The sequence below is a fragment of the Staurois parvus genome, unplaced genomic scaffold, assembly GCF_062004578.1.
Source record: "Staurois parvus isolate SC_StPar_1 unplaced genomic scaffold, SC_StPar_1.0 ptg000145l, whole genome shotgun sequence".
Taxonomy (NCBI): Eukaryota; Metazoa; Chordata; class Amphibia; order Anura; family Ranidae; genus Staurois; species Staurois parvus.
Genome location: NW_028317941.1, coordinates 1,260,333 through 1,284,060, shown reverse-complemented (window position 1 = coordinate 1,284,060; position 23,728 = coordinate 1,260,333). Strand labels below are relative to the sequence as shown.

The following is a 23,728-nucleotide window of genomic DNA, read 5'->3' as shown; positions in this document are numbered from 1 at the left end:
ATGGTTCTTATATGTTGTTTTCTTATAACACCATGAAGAAAGAGCAATTTCCATGGTTAGGATGCCTGAACTGTTCATGGATAGGTTTAGAAGTGATGGTGTCTTCCACCTGTCACTTGGCATGTCTCCTACGAGTCTGGGAAATGTCATTTATGACAAAGTGCCAGTGTGGATCCATAATACATAGGATGGAAAACCAGACTGGTTTACAGGTCAACATCAATCTGTGACCCTCAGCCTTGGAGAGTGTCAGATAAGGAGGATGAATGGAAGGTAATGTTAAGAATGTAGATAAACTAGTGCAGCAAACAGAAACAATGTCTCTGATGTTTGCTGGCAGGTACAAGTGACCTCAAAGTAGGGTGTCATTTAAGAGACTGCGTCAATGAGAAAGATATTGGATAACAAAATATTAGTCTATTGCACAGGTTAAATTAAACCTGTTATGTTACTTTGATACCTCCATATGCAGTTTTATTGCTGATAATATTTTTCTGTGTATCATTCGCCTCTCTCTCCTTTTAATTGCAGGATTTAGCAGCATGAATGTTATGATCTGCTGTGAGTAGCTGACTAGTTTTATTTCTGTAACTTGCATTATCTGAAACTTTGCATATACTCTAAAATATTGACAATGGCTAGGTTATCCTATCTTTTATCACCTGAAAAAGGGATGATGTTGCGGCCTAAACTGTGTTGAGTTCTGAGTTGTAATAAAGACACTGCTTTGATCTTAATGCCACTTATAGAGGAGTTTCAGCCAAGTTCCCCAAAAAAAAAAAGTCATCAGTTACTAAAACTTTAGCTGCCGACTTTTAATAAACAGACACTCACCTGTCCAGGGATCCAGCGCCAATCTCATCTGGGCTGGCTCTTTGCCAGTCTTTGGGTCCCCAGCACCAGCATGTTAACTGTAGGAAGCTAGTTGTGACTTATTGTGGTTTCACAGCCAGGCTTCCCACTGAGGAAGTGGGAGCACGTACCTGCCAAAACTAGGTACTTGCTCACTCCCTACCAAAAATAAATATTTTACATATGATAGAAGAGGAAGAGTGGAATATCACTATTTTGGGTGAAGTTCTGCTTTAACAATGCCCAATACAAGAGACTCACAAGGAAATGCAGGGGGAAAGCGCTTGGAGATGGAAGAAAAGTGCTCTGTCAACATGCCAAAAGTTTAGGCAAATTTCCAGTTTTTATGACAAAAAAGCATGTTGAATTAGATAGAGAAGCTTTTGCTGCAATGCTAACCCTTCGATCTGGTGATGTCCTTCAGGTCTCCTCCATTAGATGACACCCCTCTTCAAGGCTATTTGAGAGCCAACATGTAACCACTTCCTGTGAATCCAGGCAGTCATGGAACTTTCTCCTTGCGTTTTCCAGGACAGCCCCTTGAGACGTAGAGCTCCTCCCTCCGGGTCAGAAAACACGCCATCCCCCACGCCTTTAAAAGGCGGACCTCCAGGCCTCCATCCCCAGTTTTTAGTGTTTCCTGATCCGGAAGGAACACGTTTTGGAACCTACGGGGTCTCTGCACTCTCTAGGGGCAGTCCTGGAAGAGTGTGGGCCCAGGGGTTCACTTACCTCCTCTCCCGGCGCTATCCTTCCACGGTGAGTGGAGCTGGCAGCACGTGGAAGCCTTCATCCCCAGGCGGGGGACCGGTGGTGGCGGTGTCACTTGCATGGGAGCGGGGGTGTCCGGCGGTGAGTTAGGGCATCTGCTCCCTCTGAGCCTGGTAAACTTCTCTCCCCCAGGCGTCTGGTACAGGCGTGCAGAGCGCTGGGCGGAAGGGAACAGGCGGGACTTCCGGTGGGGGCAGGGCCTTGCGTTCCACAGTTCTGCTGCACTGAACAGTGCTGATATACCCTTTAGTGGTGTTCACTCCAGAAATGATCAACAGCCACCGCTTGGAGAAGAGGAGGAACCCATGATTTCACCAGACCATGCAAAAGACCCTTTTTAAAAAATGCAAGAGGGCCTCAGGGTGGGCTTAGAGTTAGAGTTAATCAAAGCTGGAGTGCTGCTTAAAGTGTAAGTTTACCTATTCACAAAAAGGTGAGCTAACACTGTAAACCTTTTCACCCACCCTGGTCCTGCTGCACTTACCACCATGGGTGATTAGCTGTCACTACCCACACAACAGGCTTTCAATACAGATCAAGCGATTCTGAATAGTGACCACTTTGACCAATCAGAATCGCTCTGATCCATCCCAGAAGACCTAAGGAAAGAAGGGCTTTCAAAACCCTAAGTGGCCAGTGATAGCTTTGGCCACTGGCCACAGCCAAGTGGCCAGTGATGGCTAAGGGTGAGGAGAGTGCATGATGTAAGATCACCTTTTTATTTTTTAGACAGAAGCACTGCTACATTACAAAATCACTACATTTTGTATTTATAGATTACACAAGCTAGCATCTCTACTGAAAATAGAATTCATGCACCTTTTAAATGTCACTGGTTTTAACAAGGTGTGACAACCTGTACATTGTTAACATGATCAGTACAACATGTACTTGGCAAACTGTTGTATGTTACTAAACAGTCAAAGACAAAACCTAAGGCCAAAAACCATTTTTGTACAAGTAGTGAAATATATAACTGGGAAAGCAAAGGGGTTTCTACTTCCAAAAAATAGTCCCCTGTACAAAACTCCAAGACGGCATTCAACCAACCCTCACTTCTTATTAATACATGAAGGGATTCCCTGTAAACAGACAGTGTCCATATTGAAGTCTTTCACCCCAGTGCCAGCAATAACTGCTAAAACTGCTATGCCCATTCATATGTTCAGGGAGGCAGAGACCTGCAGCAAACATGTAGTTTGTGAAATAATGAGATACCAGTTAAACACCTACTCATGGGAGTCAGCAACACAGTGAAACCAGGATAAGGATGACACCCCAGGAGTCCGAGTCTACAGGACAAAACGTGTACCTAGAATGAAGCAGGAATACACACTATCATAATGTCCTCCTCTTCCAGTGATTATTCTAAGAGGAGCTTCAGCCAAGTTCCAAAAAATCTTGGCAAAGTACAGAAAGTGTTTGTGTGCCAGGCACCTAAGACGCAGTGTGGTTTTTCCATGAAAATCACATCACGCAAAGCTTGTCGCCCAAAAAGGAGCAGGAGCTTCTTTTGGGCAACAAGCTTCTCACGATTCAGTTTGCAACAAAACTGCACCTCATTTTAGGTACCATTAAAAATGAACGGCACACAAACACACATGCTGAGTTTTGCCAGGAATGCAGTGTGATCTGGAATTGCGGGCAGAATCGCAGTATTTCTGCCTACAATCCCAATCACTAGATGTGATTCAAATCAGAAGAGCAACCTGGGGTGACAAGATTGCCATTTCGTACACTACAGTGAGCAAGTGTTATCACCCAAGAACAGGAAGTGTGTTACTGGTAGAATCACCAAGTGAAAAAAAAAAGTCTGAAAATGGAAACTAATGCATTTACCATATTAGGGTAGATTATATATTTTTTTCCTTTAATTTATGCACACATTTGCATGAAGAGGTTTCAAACCCTCAGCTTCATCAGTGCAATATGTTTTTGCTTTGTCTCTTTACGCTCAACACCAAGAATGCTAAAAACCCTCTCTTCCAGCAGGGCTGTGCCAAAACAACAACTGACATGACAGTCCGTTACTAGCATTACTACACCACTAAGAGCCTAAGCCAGCTGCTCCCGCCACCTCCACAGCTAGGTGCTCCAGCGAGTGCTGGAGGGGCAGAGCAGTGACTGACAGTCACAGCTCTCTGCTCACTGAAGACTAAGAACTGAGTGATCAGCGGTCTTTGATCACTCAGTTCTCGATCTTAGAGGCTGGAACAGATACAGCATCACACCTAGGTGAGTTTATGTTTTTTCTAGGGGAGTCCCAAACTTCTCTTTTAAATTAGTGATGTATGTAAAAAGTCCACCTAAATCTACTAGTCCATCTAACACTACCCTCCCTACTGATTGAGTGCGCTGCTGTGCAAAGGTGGCTATGGTGCACCTCCATAGACACAGTAGAGGAGTGAATGTAGCCATAAGAAGTGGACAGGACAGGAGTGTTACTGGCCAATCACTTGATGAAAATAAAAAGGAATAAAAACTTGGAGGGGGTAAAAAAAGTACTAAATGCAGTCAATACATCCAATGATTGGTAAGCTACAGTATATTAAAATTGCTGGGTTTTTTTTTTTTTTTTTTTTTTTTTTTTAAGGTTTAAACTGCTCATTCATGTCTACGGGAAGCAGTTTTGCTGCACCTCTACTTCTCCAGCTGATGACGCAAATCCAAGCTCAAGCAGTGGACTGTCCCTCAGCATCCTCATATCCAGGACTATGGTCCTTGTGTCGATCTTGATGACGTCAGAGGACCTTAGGGAAAAGTGACTGGGAGGACTGGTCTAGCAGCATGGAGCAGTCTGTGCGAGTAGAGGATCGGGTAAGAAAAAGTACTTTACCATGTACTATGACAAACAATCAGTTAATCAGCAGCGTGGGTGCAGCTCCCTTGCAAGGGTGGATTTTTGATGTTTCCTGGAGTTCAGCTTTGTCATAAATATTTAGCTGATCATGTAGGTTACAATCTGACTGCATGTTCCCCTTTGGATCAGGGATGAGCTGGGTTCGGTCCAAACCTATAGAAAGCTGTCCCGATACCTTACCCACCAGCCTAATCAGTAGCGCTCAAAGCATTTCCCACCCTGCAGCTGCATATACACAAGGGGTAAGGATGCACATGACATCCTTAACCTACTCCTTGATCCCCTACCTGAATCTGGTTGTATACAATTTCAATGCAGTTTATGTAGGTCCTCATTATTACATAGTTTTGGTACATTTAAAAAGGACTTTGTACAGTCAGAGTTTAACATGTATGCCAACTGATCTGTCGACACTGTCCTCTAATATATAAAATTTAGACCTGAATTATTATATCATTATTATACAGGATTTATATAGCGCCATCAGTTTGCTCAGCACTTTACAATATAACGGGAGACAATACAGCAACAATACAGTATAATACAAGAGGGTTAGGAGGACCCTGCTCCTGGGAGCTTACAATCTAAGAGAACACTACATGCAGTTTTTTTTCAAGCCATCAACTATTATCCGTGGAAAGAAGGAAATCATAGTTTCCATGGTGAAGATTTTTAGTACTCATATAACAGTATGAGCTGAAAAACTATTCTAGACTGCTTGCTCACAGATGATTTTCAGGAAGGGCATGAATTGTTAATGTAGTGACTAAGGGAAGTCACTGCAGGGCTGAAATGCACTTCTCATAAAATGACGAGTATTTGCTCTTCCTTCACCACAGCAATGTACAGCACACATACGAAGCATGCGGTCTTGCTTTAGGAAGGAATAGAAATTCTTGTAATGGAGCTTTCAGGAAGAGGGTGTCAACCTTACATTATGCGTCAGCCAATGTTTTGTATTACGTATGTCAGCTAATAAACACTTCTGAGGACATTTCCATCACACCGCCAGCATTTACAAAGGTCTTTCTGCTTGTTTACCAAGAATGGCTGTCTGTTTCTACACTTCACAGCCGCCTAGCCATGCATAGATACTTAACACCAATAGAATGGTATGCTATAATCTTAGATCTCTTTGTAAACCAATTAATACTTTAGGAACTTAGGTTATGAAAAAAAAAGGCACTTGATCATCACTCCCAGCTCTCCACCTTGCCAAATCAGATTACTTTGCAGTCATATAGAAATGCAAAGCAGTCTCTGAATGGGCAGCCGACCTCCGGTGTTCAGAATGCAGCAGGATAGCAACTCGGCACAGGGCCCTGAGGCTAGTGAAGATCACTGTAGTAGAAGTATCTATTATGGCGATATCCAGCTTCTAGAGCAGGGCTGTCAAACTGGCAGCTCTCCAGCTGTTCTGAAACTACAAGTCCCATCATGCCTCTGCCTTTGAGAGTCATGCTTGTAACTGTCAATTTTGCAATGCCTCATGGGACTTGTAGTTTGGCAACACCTGGAGGGCCACCAGTTTGACACTTGTGTTCTAGAGGGACCTCACAGGCATAGTACATATAGGTACATTGCCCCAAGCAGGACCAATGTAATAGTATCTATATCTGGATAACACCACAGTAGTCTAGGGCAGTGTTTCTCAAACTATTTTTAGGCACGGCACCGTCTAAAATTATAGACAGTCCAGAGGCACCCCATTCCAAAATGTAAAAAACTATTCTAATGGTTTTATAGAACACAGAAACAAGACATGTAGGACACCCAATGTTAGAGGTGATTTAGTCTTCCAAAGCAAATACACTTTTGCACACTGGTATTGACTAGTATCCCAATGTTTCTCTTGTCCCTCAGTTTATCTCCATCACTGAACTCGTGACACCAGCATTGACCGAGAGGGGTAAGGGAAGGTCAAACAAGGATACTGTGCAGGTAAAGGACATCCTCCTTATAAACTGATGACATCATTGGTTGTTAGGACACCAGCAGCTAGAAGGTCATAATGGTGCACAATGAAAACCAGTGACTTTGTGTAACTAAAAGTCAGGCTTTTTCCACCAGCTGGCTTGTAGACAAGTTTTGGCCAATTTTTAGACATTTTGCCATGGCACTCCGGAAGAAACCTCAAGGCACCCTGGTTGAAAAATGTTGGTTTAGGGCTTAGAATAAAAAAAAAAAAAAAGCCAAAACTGATACTCTGGGCGTGATTAAATTTGCGTAAAATCAGTCAAAATTATTTTGGAATAAGAACATGCTGTAAAGTTCTACCATGCATACATTCTTACGATAAGGGCCCATTCACGCCAAGAACTGCAAATGAATCGCACAGGAACGCTATGTGATTCTTGTACAATTAACATGTAATTCCGTGCAGTGCAATTTCAGCTCATTCATTTTCAATGGGGGAAAATAGCATCACACCAAAAGTAGTGTGTGCACTACTTTGTGAAACGTACAGCAACTGGATCGCATGGTACTTTTGTACCATACGATCTGGTGCGGGAAAACGCACTGCCTTTGTGACCTGCATTTGGGGTGTCGTTAACTTTGCACTGACACCAACAGCAGATTGCAACAGTAATGAGACAGGAATGTGGAGTGGGAAGCCACACAGGAACAGGGATTTCCTGCAATGCATTCTAGTGTGAAGGAGCCCTAAATGTTTTATTATAGAGACCTCATCACCAGGTAAAAACACAGAAAAGTCAACCATTTTTCTTTTCTAGATTTTTTTTATTCACTTGAACAGTTGCATTATCATCTGTCAATGTGTGTTAACGTCATGTATTGATGTTTATAATATGCAGTGGGCAAGGTAAACATATATAATAACCAATGCTGTGCTTCAAAGCCGCAACAAAATGTAATCCCTCTGCTGCATTTAGTACCAACGCCAAACATAGTTACACAGTTAATTTGGTTGAAAAAGACACAAGTCCATCCAGTTCAACATGGCCTAATAAAGTTCATGGGTCTGTGCCCCAACTGCGTGCGGTGTATGGTGATTCAGCCCTTTTATGTTTAAAACAGGCGGTGAGGAGACAATATATGACCTTCCATCCACTTGTCACCCGTTCTGTGAAAAGCGATCTACAACAGATCATTTTTCAGAGGGGTGACAAGGGTTGCAGCACGTGAAAATCAACCTTGTGGACTCCTAAGATCTGTGTGTGTGTAGAAATACATTATTTGTAGCATTAGACAGCTGCGTCATATGTCAATGTCTGTTACCCTTACGTGTTGATGTTTACAAATTTAGAGTGGGTAGGGTTAACAGATATTAACCAACCTCTGTCAATACCCCTTGCCCATACAGTTATATGCATTTTGATACACTACCATTGACTTCTGTGAGCCTCCCAACATACTAAATTTAAAAAAAAAAAAATACATGTAATATTTCAAAACACTGCTGCACTTAGATGGGAACAGACACTATTTTTATTATGGGGAAGCGCATTGCAATGAATGGGCCAAGACAGAACAGGGTAATTGTGCCCTTAAAGAATTAGCAGTTTTGGTTCTAATACACCAAAAAGACAGGCTATTAAGGTGCTTGAGGCCATTTTCCAAGGTATATTATCTGAGGCTCAAAAAAATAACCTTGCAGCTGGTTGGAAAAATCCCTTCACTTACCAAAAGGTACATTTCAGCGTTAACTAGAATTAACCTTGAATGAGCATCTACCTCCTCCTAAAAGCTCTCTGCTAATTATTTAATCAGAGAAGGCGTGGGTGTTGTAAGATCGAGAACCAAAGCTTCAGACACACTGAACACCATGTAATCAGGGTGAACTCTTATTAATTAGCTTTAAATAAAATCCGGCTTAAAAACACAATCTAGGTTTCTTCACATATGAAAAGGCTCAATGATAACAGGCATGGCAGCTGCAAATAACGGTCACTACGAGAAACGGAACGCCTAGCATATCGTCTGATATCACATCAGGAGAAATGAAGAGGATCTGATAAAACATTAGTATGTTCTTAGATTGGCAGTACAATGTCTGCTGAAACAACCAGATACATCCCCTTACTGGAACTGTCAGATACAACAACCAGACACATCCCACTATGTGTACACACAGAACAAGCATGCTAGGATCATGCAATACAATAAAACACCTTCCTTTAGGAATGCCCATCTAACATTGGAATGACGTGAGTGAATCATTTCTCTTTGAAATGACATCCAGGAATAGGAGAGATGTCGGTCAATGTTGACGAATGGGGTTTTAGAAAGAGGTTTGTCTCTATTCACCCAGCTGCCCCGTTTTACTTACATATCCATGAGAGTCCCATGAAATGGGTTACAATACGTTCAGAGGCCTGCTAACATTAATGTGCAAAGGTTTCCTGCCAAACAAACAAGGACATTCAGCTGCTTCCAAAAGGGCAAGAGGGAAGGGAGAGAAACCCGAGAAGCACTTAGTTAAAGGACTTGAAGAGGGAGAAGGGCTTGCAGAGTGTGTGGCAGGCATTTTTCACCTCCCTCCTGCACACAGGATACATCCTGCAATTTGTCCCTATGTCCTGCTCTATGACCCCTAAATATCAGCTAAAAATGCCACATCTTACTGGAACACTAAACCAACCTACATCTAAGCCAGATCTATGAGGAACAGAGAATACAGATTCAAGGCACTTTTTTTTGTTTAATTTAATGTGAGAAAGGTTAGCTTGCTAGGTATTTTCAAGAGTGCTTATGAGAGATCAGCTTATGACTTGAATACACGATCAAGAGCCGGAGTTTGTCCTTTAATGAGTGTAGAAAGTAGAAACAGTCAATGCCAATAAAGAAGTTGGTCTTCTTGGGTTGATCACGGTTATGTTGTCCTTCGCTTGCAAATTACTGCCTGCAGATTTACAACACACAGGGGGAGATTTACAAAACTGGAGAGTGCAAAATCCAATGCAGCTGTGCATGGCAGCCAATCAGCTTCTAACTTCAGCTTGTTCAATTAAGCTTTGACAATAAAACCTGGAAGCCGATTGGTTTCTATGCAAAGCTGCACCAGATTTTGTACTCTCCAGTTTTAGTAAATCAACCCCCAAGTTCTTTTCTCTAACTACAGATTGTTTTATAGCCCCTCACTGAAACTTTCAATCTTCAAAAATTTCAATAAAAACTGAACTATATGGTTTCTGGTCATCAAGGGAAAGAAGAGACGCTGGAGCTATGGCTTGAAAAGAATATTCATGTCAGTTTACACCCACCTACCTCAGAGTCTGATCCCATCCGCAAACAAAAAAACAAAAAAAAAAAAAAAAACACACACACATGAAAACCAACAAAAAAAAAAAAAAACCACAACAGAAGAGGATCCATCTCCCTCAATCTAGGTGGATCAGAGGGTAGTCGGGTGTACACAGCAGAGTCCATTTACTCCTGGCCACCAGAAGAGCAGAGCGGATTGCACTGCAGATACTGAGCGGACACGGACCTATCATCCACCAACTTTGCTCCAATGAGCAGACAACCAGCTCAAAAATCTCCTGCTGATCAAAATGGAACCAGTCTGAAGAGGCCCATAAAACCTCCAGCAAAATATCGTATGAACTAATATTGCTTAGTTTACACAGAAAATAAAATTCAGGACATCATGTATTGCTTATATTGAGGTTTAAAGGACAGAGCGATTGCTTTGGGTCTTTCACTTTTTCAATATAAACTGATGTTTGTATAGTCTTTTTATATCAAATCTTTTGCAAACAAGCATATAGTACATTGCACACCTATTACAAAAGGTGTCACATACCGATATATATTTTCTAGTGAACAGAGCAGTAACTATTTGCTTACAGACTGTCTCTCTCTGCTTGAATGCCTGTATGAAGCAACACTGAGCAAACATCTTCATACCTTGTGACTCATTCTGTTTGCATAATTTGGGTTTGAGTTCTGTAAACAGTATTTTTTTTGTTTTTGCCAATGCAGCTATAATTAGCCTGATATACATGCATTCCTTATTTAAGCATAGTCTAAATACAATAGGCATGTGCGTTTGTACTTTTGGTGTTTCAAATTGACTGAAATTTTTTCTTTCAGTCCATAAAATAAATGAGAAACTTAAAGCAGAGCTCCACCCAAAAGGGGAAGTTCCGCTTTAAGCCTTTGTCCCCCGCTCTCCATTAAGGATTGGCACCTCTGGGGAGCAGGTACTCGAATTTGACAGTTACCCACTCCCACTTCTGCTGCGATTGTCTAGGCAATCGGAAGTTGTCCTCCCTTCCCATAGTCTTCTGGGACAGGTGACTGGGACTACAGGCCATTCACAAAGCACAGCGCTTCTCACACATGCGCAGTGGGTACCCGGCTGTGAAGCCGCAAGCTGTCACAGCCTGGTGCCCACTCTGAAGATGCCAGTGCCAGGGAGAGAAGACTGCCGGTGAAACCAGCGGTGGTGAGGACACCGCTGGACTGAGGGACAGGTAGGTGTCTGTATTTTAAAAGTCAGCAGCTACAGTTTTTGTAGCTGCTGACTTTTATTTTTTTTCCAGGTGGAACTCTGGGCAAGGCACACTCATGCACTTCTTTAGCTTTAAAATCAGATCTCCAGAAGAGAAAAGTTGTATGCAAATCTGAGCAGTTACATGCATACAGAGATAGATGCATGCAGAAATACACTGAGCCTGAAAAAAAAATGAAAATGGTACTGCTCAAATGCCCCCCGAACCTGTGTCAGTAGGATCAGCATGTGAAAAGGCTGGTGCAAGACAGACAGGATCTGCTTGTCAGGCTCTAGTAGACTTCAACAAAATGGTGACCGCCTGCACAGACCCACCGACTCCCTGTTGCACGAATGTGAACGAGATGGGTAAAAGATGGCTTCAGCTCCTGATCTTCACCTGTAGAAAAAGCCTCAGGTGTGTTTTGCACTTTTCTGGAGCTTAATCTTAGAGGCTAGGATTAAGACCCAAAGAGCGAAACGCATATGAGGAGTTCTCTATAGGTGGACAGCAGGGGGGTAAAGCCATCTTTTACCCATCTCATTCATATTTCTGCAACAAGGAGTCGCTGTCTGTGTGCAGACAGTCACCATTTTCTTGCAGAAAAACACTGAATTCTGTTGGTGTAGGGCCCTCTGTGCCTATGTGAATGTGCTCATAGAAAAACACATTAAAAAACAAAAGTGAAAAACTCAGGCACCCTCTATCTGTAGGCGAACTCCGGACCCATGCCCTGCAGCTCACGGAAACAAAGAACCTGCCTCTCTTTGCAGGGCAGAAATGCCCACAAAGCACAAGTTTGATGTTCAGCTAGAGAAGATTTCAGAGAATGCCCAAGCTCATCTCTATTTGACAGCTAGACAAAGTGCCCACAGTTGTCTTGTATAAGCCAAACCTTTTCTTAAAAATAGAAGTTCTTCAAAGGTTTTACCGAACGAGTCGCCATGATAAAAGGCATAACTAAATGTATAAATAAGATATGACAGAAGTCCCTAAAATAAACAACGGTTACATTTCTACACTCTTCTTTTTAAACAAACACTTAAACAGGCATTTTTTTCCCCCTGCAAAGCAAAAATATCACTTCCCTCTAACTCTGAGCAGGAATAACCTGCCCCAAACGGAAGCAGCATTTCCGAAGCATGTTACAATAACACTAAATTTCACACTGATAATGTAAGCTACAACAAAAAAGTGTTTCCTGTGCATTGTGTGAACAGTGATCAGGCTCTGTAATCTGTCCTGCCCATGTGATATAGTAAGGTTAAATAAGGCTGGCTTCCAGCACTCTGGGACAAAGTCCACTGGTAATTACATTTACATCACTTAAGCTCCCCAAAACATTAAATGTTGCACAGGTCATTGACGTAATCTGATAGATAGGAAATGCAATGCAAGAGTTGGCAGCACAAATACTGGCTTGCTGTTGTTCTTAACACTATCCCGAAAATGCAGCTCATGCGGTTACACCTCCGAGATATAGCATGCCAGAATTCTTTCTAATCAACCAAATATATCCAGTCTTAAAGCAGACAAATATTAGTCTGAATGCTGCTAGACCAGCAATGGGCAAACTACGGCCCGGCAGACCTTTTAATCCGGCCCGCGGAGCTAGGCTCCCGCTAGGCTCCTCTCACAGTCCGCCCTGAAGACCGGTGTAGCATGAAAATCTGTCTCCTATGAGGATCTGTCCCCCTCGACGTTTCTGCGCATGTGCCGGAGATCGCCGATTGGCTGCTAATGCCTGAAACTGGCACATGCGCAGATACGTCCAGGGGGACAGATCCTCATAGGAGACAGATTTTCATGCTACACCGGAACGGCGCGGGAGCACGGCGAGAGGAACGCGCGGAGCAAAGGTAAGTGAATTGACACAGGGGGGACTTGGGGACTTAATATGGGGGGTGAATTAATATGGGGAATGAATTACTATAGGGGGTGAATTACTATATGGGGGATGAATTAATATGGGGAATGAATTACTATAGGGGGGTGAATTACTATATGGGGGATTTGGGGACTTAATATGGGGGATGAATTACTATATGGGGGACTTGGGGACTTAATATGGGGGATGAATTACTATAGGGGGGATGAATTACTATAGGGGGGATGAATTACTATAGGGGGGATTATTACTATACTTACTATGGATGACACATACACATCATTCATCTACTCTTGGTCCGGCCCCCGGGTCCAATATATGAACCCATTGCGGCCCTCAAGTCAAAAAGTTTGCCCACCCCTGTGCTAGACTCTAAGGCTTCATGCACACTGGCTAAAAACTGAACACAAAAAAAAAAACAAAAAAACAAAAAACCCAAAAAAAACCAAAACAAACAAGCCCAAAACAAACAAGCCCAAAACAAACAAGCCCAAAACAAACAAGCCCAAAACAAACAAGCCCAAAACAAACAAGCCCAAAACCAAAAAAACGCCTCTAGACTACCTAATGTGCATGGGCAAACACTCACCGACCACTTTATTAGGTACACCTGTTCAATTGCTTGGTAATATAAATTGCAAATGAGCCAATCACATGGCAGCAATGCATTTAGGCATCTAGACGTGGTGAAGATGACTTGCTGAAGTTCAAACTGGACATCAGAATGGGGATTTAAAGTGTTACTAAATCCAGGACCCTGCATCCACTATGTCTGGTCTCCCACAGTACACAGAACATGGAGGTGCAATTATTTTAGTAAATATAAACTGCTAAATATCTTTTCTCATCAGAAGTTTGAGCATTCTTGTGGCTTCTAACAGTGTCCAGCCAAGCACTAGCTAAAGCTTGTAGGAGTTTTCTTTCTGCTCTAGGAGGATGGAAATCCCCTGACTTCTGTCTGGACAGTGCTGATTGGCCCTATGCTGATCACATGCACTCTCCCAAGAAAAAAAAAAAAACCTCTCTAGCAATATACACCGAACTGAGCATGTGCAGGCCTACGGTTCAGTCTGGAGATAAGTGTTGGTTGCTTGAAAAGGGGGAGGAACAGAGAAGAAATGATCAAACAACCTTTTTACACAATGCAGAGGATTAACCCCTTAGGTTCCACAGGGAGTAGAACAAGCATGCTTTACTGCATATACAGGCTGAATTTACTGTTGTGGGTTTAGTAACACTAAGTGACTTTGAACGTGTTATGGTTGTTGGTCTGAGTATTTCAAAAACGGCTGATCTACAGGGATTTTCACGCACAACCATCTCATGGGTTTACAGAGAATGGTTTGAAAAAGAGAAAATATCCAGTGAGCAGCAGTTGTGTGAATAAAAATGCCTTGTTGATGTCAGAGGAGAATGGGCAGACTGGTTTAAGATGATAGAAATGCAACAGTAAATATGGACCAAAATCTCTGAGCAATGTTTCCAACACCCTAGCTTCTTACTGAATCTATGCCACGAGGAATTGAGGCAGTTCTGAAGGCAAAATGGGGTCCAACCCGGTACTAGCAAGGTGCACCTACTAAAGTAAAATAAAATAGAATAGGTAGGCGCTATGTGTACATACCAAAATTAAAAGTACAGCAGAGAAGGGATTTGTATGAACAAAAAAATCCCTAAAACTAATCACTCTATAAAGTGTATGGCCCCCAATGCTTGGGCCAACTATGGTGACCCTATACAAATCTTATCTCAGTGGTATTCAATTCTAAGTGAAGCAGCCCCTAATTAAGTGTGATAAACACTTATGCAAATAAAATATAAATAGGTAGGCCTTCTTTGCCATGAGGTTCCATGTTGAACTTCCAGTGACCAGTATGAGAGAGTGAGAGCGATAACACCAAATTTAACACACCTGCTCCCCATTCACACCTGAGACCTTGTAACACTAATAAGTCACATGACACTAGAAAGGGAAAGTGGCTAATTGGACCCAATTTGGACATTTTCACTTAGGGGTGTACTCACTTTTGTTGCCAGCGGTTTAGACATTAATGTCTGTGTGTTGAGTTATTTTCAGGGGACAGCAAATTTAGACTGTTATACAAGCTGTACACTCACTACTTTACATTGTAGCAAAGTGTCATCTCTTCAGTGTTGTCACATGAAAAGATAGAATAAAATATTTACAAAAATGTGAGGGGTGTACTCACTTCTGGGAGATACTGTGTGTGTAATATATATATATATATATATATCAGCAAAAGGGACAAAAACTTACATTCATTAGAATGTGTCCCTTGTGCTGATGCCTCTCCTGTTAGGCGAAATCCTCCTGTCCCGCCACCCCCACAGGCTTCCACTGCAGCTCGGATTAATAAGACTGTGGGAGCTGTTACAAGTGCTCATTAAGAGTGCGCAACTATACCTGCCTTTCCACCCAGCTGCTCCATTCATAGAAGCTGTACTAGAGTTTCCATGAATGAAACAGGATCTAAGAGTGGAGGGGATGGACCTACCAACCCATCACTCTTTAAAATGAGCTGTGTACATCAGATGCGTCATGCGCATCGCTCTATACACACTACAAATCCCACAATCCGTCCCTAGTCTACATTCCTGCATACATTGGGACCATTGAGAAAGAAATTAGCCATCCTTTTAGAGGGAGTCAGATCACAAGAAAAAAAAATGTGAAGATTTAAACAATAGAAGGTAGAATACAAACTTGGGAAAAAAACATTTTTAAACCAAAGTACTGTCACTTTATCTGGATCTTGCTAGAACACTGCTGTCAGTAAGTACAAAGTTTATATACACATCCTCTCTCTACACAGGAATCACTGACGGCTCCTGTTTTCTTTCAGTCTCTATATAACATGTCAGGATCAGGGACACCAACCACTCAAAGCCATCTCAGGGATATTGAATTTAAACAGTAACAGAAAAGACACTATGACAGTGTCACTTGTAATCACTACAGAAGGTCAGCCTGTCCTCAGAGACAACCCAAGACACCTAAAGTAGGGCAGATCTGGCTTCCTGGGGTGGGAGGGAACAGCTGTCAGAGAAAGTGGTCATTGCACTTACTGGCATGTTGCTTACCTAAGAGATTTTAGATAACTACACCATGACAATTAGTAAACTCCAAACAAATAAATCTTTACTCCTGTCGCTGATCACATAAAGTGGAAGTCCTTTGTTAGACATCAGTCTAACCTCACAATAAAAAGGCAGTAACTGTTCTGTGTACTGGAGACCTGACTGTGACAGAGACAATTAGGTGAGCAGGCAGATTATGACAGTGTTGGCCCCACAGGAACAAATACACAAACCACTGACTCAATGTTCACACGACACCTGCGTGCCACAACTCAGCGTGCTGGAAAGTTGTGCAACAGGTACACCTTATGAGATATGCCACCCTTTGTCCAATCCAAGTGCTCGGATATTAAAAGAAGTATGTCCAAAGCGCTTTTGGATCCTCCTATGGATCACAGGATTGTACTTAGTTCTGCACTCCTGTGATCGGTTTTCAGCCGATAGCAGGCATAAGTCCATCACTCAATCCATCCAGACTGGCTATTTCCCGATTTTAAAGTCAGGAGCCCCGCAGATGCCTGCCAGCTGCCAAGCATGCCACCAAGAGCTCGAGCCAGCCACTGACACCCCCTTCACTGCCTGGCACTCCAGTGAGCGCTGGAGGGGCAGCAGAAAGCCGGTGACTGACAGTCACCAGCTCTCTGCTCAATGAAGACTGAGAACTGAGCAATCAGTGGTCTTTGATCATTCAGTTCTCTGTTTTAGAGATGGTGGGGGCCAGATGCAGCATTGTTCCGATGCTGCATCCACCTAGGTGAGTATAGATTTTTTTTTTTTTTTTTTTTTTAAATTCCTGAACTCCTCTTTTAACCCCAATAAAACTTCATTCAAGCATGGGTAAGTGAATCTTTGGCATGGAATACAGGTTTTCACTGGCAAAGCCAGCAGAACATTCCACGTAAAAAATATACACTCAAAGTACGCACAATTTTTCGAATGACTTTATGCGTTTATGTGTAAACATGCACTTACACATGTAAAATCTGCAGATGTGTACAGCTCAGGATGCAGCTGTGTTCTACATTTTGTATGCCACTAAATGCAGTACAGATTTTCATTCTAGACACAGCTGTGTGTATGGCCCCATTAATTCCTATAGGTCTGTGTTTACGTACAAAACTTTACACTGAATACACCTATATGCAGCGTTTCAGATGCCCATGTGAATGAGCCATTCCAGCCAGACAGAAGCCGACTGGTAATTATCCACAGCTGCTCCAGATCTAGTACACCCCCTTCTCCCAATGTACCATAACAGAAACGTCCTAAAAAAAGGAAAAAAAAAAAAAAAAAAAAAAGGAGAAAAAGGACTATTCAATCCAATGATGACTACAGGCCAAAAAACAAGGGAAGAATTTACTAAAACTGGAGCAGCCAGAATCTGGAGCAATTGTGCATGGTAACCAATCAGCTTCTATGTTCATTTAAGCATGCACACATACTCCAGATTCTGTCAGTGTTCCCCTTATGGATTATTGAAATTTGAAGCAAATCATGTGAACATTGTGGATCAATACTAATCAATCAGGTGACAACATTCTGATCCAGAGAGGTCTATTTGGACGTCTATGAGCAGTAAAATGAATAAGGTCACAAAGCATGTCCACCTATTGTTTGTATCTGAAATCTTAAATGGTTATTATACTTTAGAATTTAATCATCCTGGCATTTCCTGAGTAACAGCAAGGTTCACAGCCTTGTAAATCTACAGAAACCTCCCTCTAACATTTACACTATATTGCCAAAAAGTATTGGGCCAGCCCTCCAAATCATTGGATTTAGGTATTCCAATCAGCTTCATAGCCACAGGTGTATAAAATCAAGCACCTAGGCATGCAAACTGCTTCTACAAACATTTGTGAAAGAATGGGTCGCTCTCAGGAGCTCAGTGAATTCAAGCGTGGTACTGTGATAGGTTGCCACCTGTGCAATAAGTCCATCCATGAAATTTCCTTGCTAGTAAATATTCCACAGTCAACTGTTAGTGGTATTATAACAAAGTGGAAGCCACTGGGAACAACAGCAACTCAGCCACAAAGTGGTAGGCCACGTAAAATGACAGAGTGGGGTCAGCGCATGCTGAAGGGCACAGTGTGCAGAGGTCACCAACTGTCTGCAGAGATAATAGCCAAGACCTCCAAACTTCATGTGGCCTTTAGATTAGCACAACAGTGTGTAGAGAGCTTCATGGAATGGGTTGCCATGGCCGAGCAGCTGCATCCAAGCTTTACATCACCAAGTGCATGTAGTGGTGTAAAGCACGCCACCACTGGACTCTAGAGCAGTGGAGATGTGTTCTCTGGAGTGACTAATCACACTTCTCTGTCTGGCAATCTGATGGACATGCCTGGGTTTTGTTCTTGCCTGACTGCATTGTGACAAGTGTAAAGTTTGGTGGAGGGGGAATTCTGGTGTGGGGTTATCAGGGGTTGGGCCTGGCCTCATAGTTCCAGTGAAGGGAACTCTTAAGGCATCAGCATACCAAGACATTTTGGACAATTTCATGCTCCCAACTTTGTGGGAACAGTTTGGGGATGGCCCCTTCCTGTTCCAACATGACTGCTCACCAGTGTACAAAGCAAGGTCCATAAAGACACGGATGAGTGAGTTTGGGGTGGAGAACTTGACTGGCCTGTACAGAGTCCTGACCTCAACCTGATAGAACACCTTTGGGATGAATTATAGCAGAGACTGCAATCCAGGCCTTCTCATCCAACATCAGTGCCTGACCTCACAAATGCACTTCTGCAAGAATGGTCAAACATTCCCATAGACACTCCTAAACCTTGTGGACAGCCTTCCCAGAAGGGTTGAAGTTGTTATAGCTGCAAAGGGTGGGCCAACTCAATATTGAACCCTACGGACTAAGATTGGAATTCCATTAATATTCATGTGCGTGTAAAAGCAGGCGTCCCAATACTTTTGGCAATAAAGTGTACATAAGGTGGCTATGATCCCTGAGGTCACCAATACAAAGAAAGTAGATGTAAGCCCAATTACTAAAATCCCAAAAGCATTAATGTGTTACAAAAATGTCAAAAGTATTTCTCAATCAGTTCAAATCTCCAACTATTAATAATACAAAAAACCTGAAGACCATGCCATGAAAGTCTTTGTTTAAGCACTTCCGGTCATAGGATGACAACGCCGTGTCCCCCAAATGTTCTGCGTTGTCACACAGGCTTATAATAAAGACTACAAGCAGCTGATTCAACACACGTCACACAGGCATGACCCACTGTTGTCAGCAACTGAAAACCTGCCCTGAGACATGCCTTGCAGCTATCAAACGCATATAGACAGGATGTGCCTGTGAATAATCAGCAGCCCCCAGAAGCAACAAAGGGCAAAGTGAAAAAAGCAATTCTTTATGATACAAAGCTACAGAAAACTACCCATCATTCAGTTATGGTGGGCCACTTCTTTAAATCAGCATCAAATTCTTAGATGTCAACCATAGGAAGCCACAGGCAGAGCGGTGTCGGTGAATCCTCCATGCTGTCAGTATCTAGAGCACTGTACTTATCAACCATTTTAAGAACAAACAAGTCCCCAGGCAGTGTGGCAGAGGAACAGAGATTGCAGAAGTATTACTCAAGTGCACAGAAATACCTCTTACAATGCAGGGCAATCTGTGTTTAACATTCTTCTGGATGCTTGTCTTTTAGGCTCACCATACACATTACAATCTGATTGTACCATCTTTGTACAGACAACGTTAGATGGACCCTAACTATTTAATAGGAGGACCTACCTAAATCCATTTGTAGCCAATCAGGCAGGCCCTTGCACTACACAGTTACTGGTAGATCTAAGGGTGGCCATACACACTACAATCTGATTGTACAAGCCATCTACAATCTCATTTAACTTTACCAAAACTAAGTAATGAGGCACACCTATAAGATCTAATCGATTTTTTCTATCCAATGTCACAGGCCGACATGACACACAGACATATACACACACACATATACATACACTTATTGGTGTACCCTACTAGGTAAACCCCACCTGTTCTCATAGCCACTGTCACTGGGGCTGATAGTGATGGGAAATCCTCAGTTATCCCCAGAACAGAAATAAAAGGAACACCTGTCTAACGCTGGGTACACATGGGCCAAAAACGGTTGGTTTGGCAGTAACTGGCCAACTTCTGCCCGTGAGTGCAGCTCTTCATCTCTCACAACCGGCTGCTGTTGAATGGGTATGCTGGAAAACTAGCATTCAATCAACATCCAATCAGCGCTGGCAGCTAATGGCTGCAAATGCTAGTCCTGGGGAGGGGGGTCCCCAGTCAGAACACAATAGCCCAACTGGGAGAAGGCCATACTAACATTAGATGCGTTAGCATTGCAATCTACATTGTTATAATTCAGCCTGCTGCGTACCCAGCATAAAGCCTCTACCCCACTGGAAATAAACAGCATTTAACCCTTGCTGTGCAGCGGTATTTTGCTGTTCTATCCCAGAGTTCAACTTTAAAGTGGAACTAAACCCGCCTACTGTTTTCAGCTAAGGAAGCTGCCCTCTTAGCCCCCCATTTGACCTTCAACTGCCATGGCCCTGCACATGTGATCAGCTATGCCTCTAGCCATTTGATGAATTGACAGTTTGATCAAGAGCACAAGCAAATGTGACCGTTCGCTTTCCCAGCATGCCAGGAATGTAAATGTTTCTTGAAACCGTTAAATATATGGGTTTAGTTCTGCTTTCGATTAACCATACACAATGCAATCTGATTGCACAATCTCCTTAAATTTCACCAAAACTATGCAATCAGTACAAACCTAAACAATCCATTCAATGAGTATCATATCAGACAGGCTTTTCTACTACAAAATTGATGATGGATCTAAGTTCTGGTTCACACTGATCCGGTGAGAGATCTGCAACGCATTCGGTGCCTTTACCGCACATCAGAATTGCACTATGTTCATGTGAACTGTTGCAGGTGTCTATGTCAAACAACACCCCAAAAAGGGTCACAGAATGCAGCGCAATTGGGTGAATTGGACTGCATGGGTGTGAACACCCATGCTATTCAATTCCAGTGGAAAAAAAAGGAGCATGCATCTTCCCTGTAGCTATGGTGCAATTTGAGCTATAAAAAATGTATGAATGAATCGCACTGCACTGCAAGGAATCATGTGATTTGAACAGGAATGCGGTGCGATTCCTGGCTGAATCACATACAGGTTCCTGCACCACAACAGTGTGAACCAGCCCTAAAGCTTATTATACGTGTTATTAGTATACAGGATTTCTGCAGAGCTTTACAACATAAGGGCAGACAGTACAATTACAATACAACTTAATACAGAAGGATACAGAGGGCCCTGCTCCTCAGAGCTTACAATCTAACCATCCAGTCTTTTTACAATTAACCCTAGATATACCAAACCTGTGCAATATAACAACCTAGCTAAACCATCCAATCTCTCTGTATTAAATCAGGCAGCCCCTTGCCCTACATAGTTGTTGGTTGATTATACAATCTGATTGTACAGTGTCTGGCCATGTTAAAGCACAACTAAACCCTCCTCTTCTTTACAGCCAAGGAAGCTGACATCTTAGCCTCTGCGATGCCATGGTGCTGCATGTGATCAGTTATGACACCAGCCATTTGATGGTTTCACAGTTTGGTTAAGAGCACAAGCAAATGTGACATTTCATGATCCCGGCATGCTGGGAATGTAAATGACTTGTTGAATTCGTTAAATTTGCGGGTTTAGTCCCACAGATTGTGCAACGACATTGTAACATGTGTGGTCAGCCTAAAGGAGAAGTAACAATCAGATTGTAAAATGTCTGGTCAGCCTAAAGGGGATTGTACAATGACTGTATAGCGTGTGGCCATCTTAAAGGGGATCAGACTGTATAGTGTGTGGCCATCTTAAAGGGGATCAGACTGTATAGCGTGTGGCCATCTTTAAAGGGGATTGTACAATCGGACTGTATAGCGTGTGGCCATCTTAAAGGGGATTGTACAATCGGACTGTATAGCGTGTGGCCATCTTAAAGGGGATTGTACAATCGGACTGTATAGCGTGTGGCCATCTTTAAAGGGGATTGTACAATCGGACTGTATAGCGCGTGGCCATCTTAAAGGGGATTGTACAATCGGACTGTATAGCGTGTGGCCATCTTAAAGGGGATTGTACAATCGGACTGTATAGCGTGTGGCCATCTTTAAAGGGGATTGTACAATCGGACTGTATAGCGTGTGGCCATCTTAAAGGGGATTGTACAGACTGTATAGCGTCTGGCCATCTAAAAGGGGATTGTACAATCGGACTGTATAGCGTCTGGCCATCTTATAAGAGGATTGTACAATGAGACTGTATAGCGTCTGGCCATGTTAAAGGGGATTGTACAATCGGACTGTATAGCGTGTGGCCATCTTAAAGGGGATTGTACAATCAGACTGTATAGCGTGTGGCCATCTTAAAGGGGATTGTACAATGAGACTGTATAGCGTGTGGCCATCTTGAAGGGAATTGTAAAATCAGACTGTATAGCGTGTGGCCATCTTAAAGGGAATTGTACAATCAGATTGTATAGCGTGTGGCCATCTTAAAGGGAATTGTACAATCAGATTGTATAGCGTGTGGCGATCTTAAAAGGGATCAGACTGTATAGCGTGTGGCCATCTTAAAGGGGATTGTACAATTGGGCTGTATAGCGTCTGGCCATCTTAAAGGGGATTGTACAATGAGACTGTATAGCGTCTGGCCATCTTAAAGGGGATTGTACAATCAGACTGTATAGCGTGTGGCCATCTTAAAGGGGATTGTACAATCAGATTGTATAGCGTGTGGCCATCTTAAAGGGGATTGTACAATCAGACTGTATAGCGTGTGGCCATCTTAAAGGGGATTGTACAATCAGACTGTATAGCGTGTGGCCATCTTAAAGGGGATTGTACAATCAGACTGTATAGTGTGTGGCCATCTTGAAGGGAATTGTAAAATCAGACTGTATAGCATGTGGCCATCTTAAAGGGAATTGTACAATCAGATTGTATAGCGTGTGGCGATCTTAAAAGGGATCAGACTGTATAGCGTGTGGCCATCTTAAAGGGGATTGTACAATCGGACTGTATAGCATGTGGCCATCTTAAAGGGGATTGTACAAGAAGATTGTAACCTGTGTGGTGCAAATGGCTGGGATTATCAGGAAGATGCCAGAACAGCTGGTAACACCCCATGGCCAGTTATAATGTCAGTACAATACGATCACATTGTTGTCTGGGGTGAAGAAGGACAGAGGTGCTGCAAGGAAAGCCCTGCTGGTGATCTGGATATAAAGATTGGTGTATCTGGGATGGATCGTGTTCTGTAGATAGGTGTAGTTGGGCTCCAGCAGTGTGCCCGTGAAGAGGGAAGAAGACACATGGGAAAGTTGGGGGGGTCAGCTGTGATCGGCTCTAGGGATCTCCTAGTATGACACATACGTCCTCTACATAGACGATCCCAACTCGTGGCCCCTATAGAAGTTCGGGCCACGGCCCTCCCCTAGCACATGAAGCCGGTGTGTAGCCCGTCCAGTCACTGGGCCTCACAGGCCGCCCAGCCATAGGATCACACTACAGGCCCAGAAGGCGTGTTCAGCCCCGATACTTACAGGCGAGCTGTTCATTGAATTCGGGCTGTCAGTGCCAGTTTCACCACACTCTCCGATCTCCCCTCTCTTCCTCTGACGGTTCCGGCCGCTATGACACCTCTGACACAACGCAGCGCTCGGACCCGCCTACTCTACGGCCAAACCAATCGCAGAACACAGAGCGAGGGCGTTAGA

The 23,728-nt window shown here is 43.0% G+C and overlaps 1 protein-coding gene across 3 annotated transcripts in view; it reads right to left on the bottom strand.

The window, feature by feature from the left end:
- The window catches only part of PTP4A2 (protein tyrosine phosphatase 4A2), a 56,531-nt gene extending 32,822 nt beyond the window's left edge, over positions 1-23,709 (bottom strand). For 2 of the 3 annotated variants that reach the window (XM_089673844.1, XM_089673846.1), the window contains exon 1: positions 23,555-23,709. The gene's annotated coding sequence lies outside the window, so the exon portion shown is untranslated. Of the gene's footprint in view, positions 1-8,774; positions 8,919-23,554 lie in introns of those variants that run through there. The other variant, XM_089673847.1, reaches the window with a different exon arrangement.
- Between the last annotated feature and the right edge of the window lie 19 nt (positions 23,710-23,728).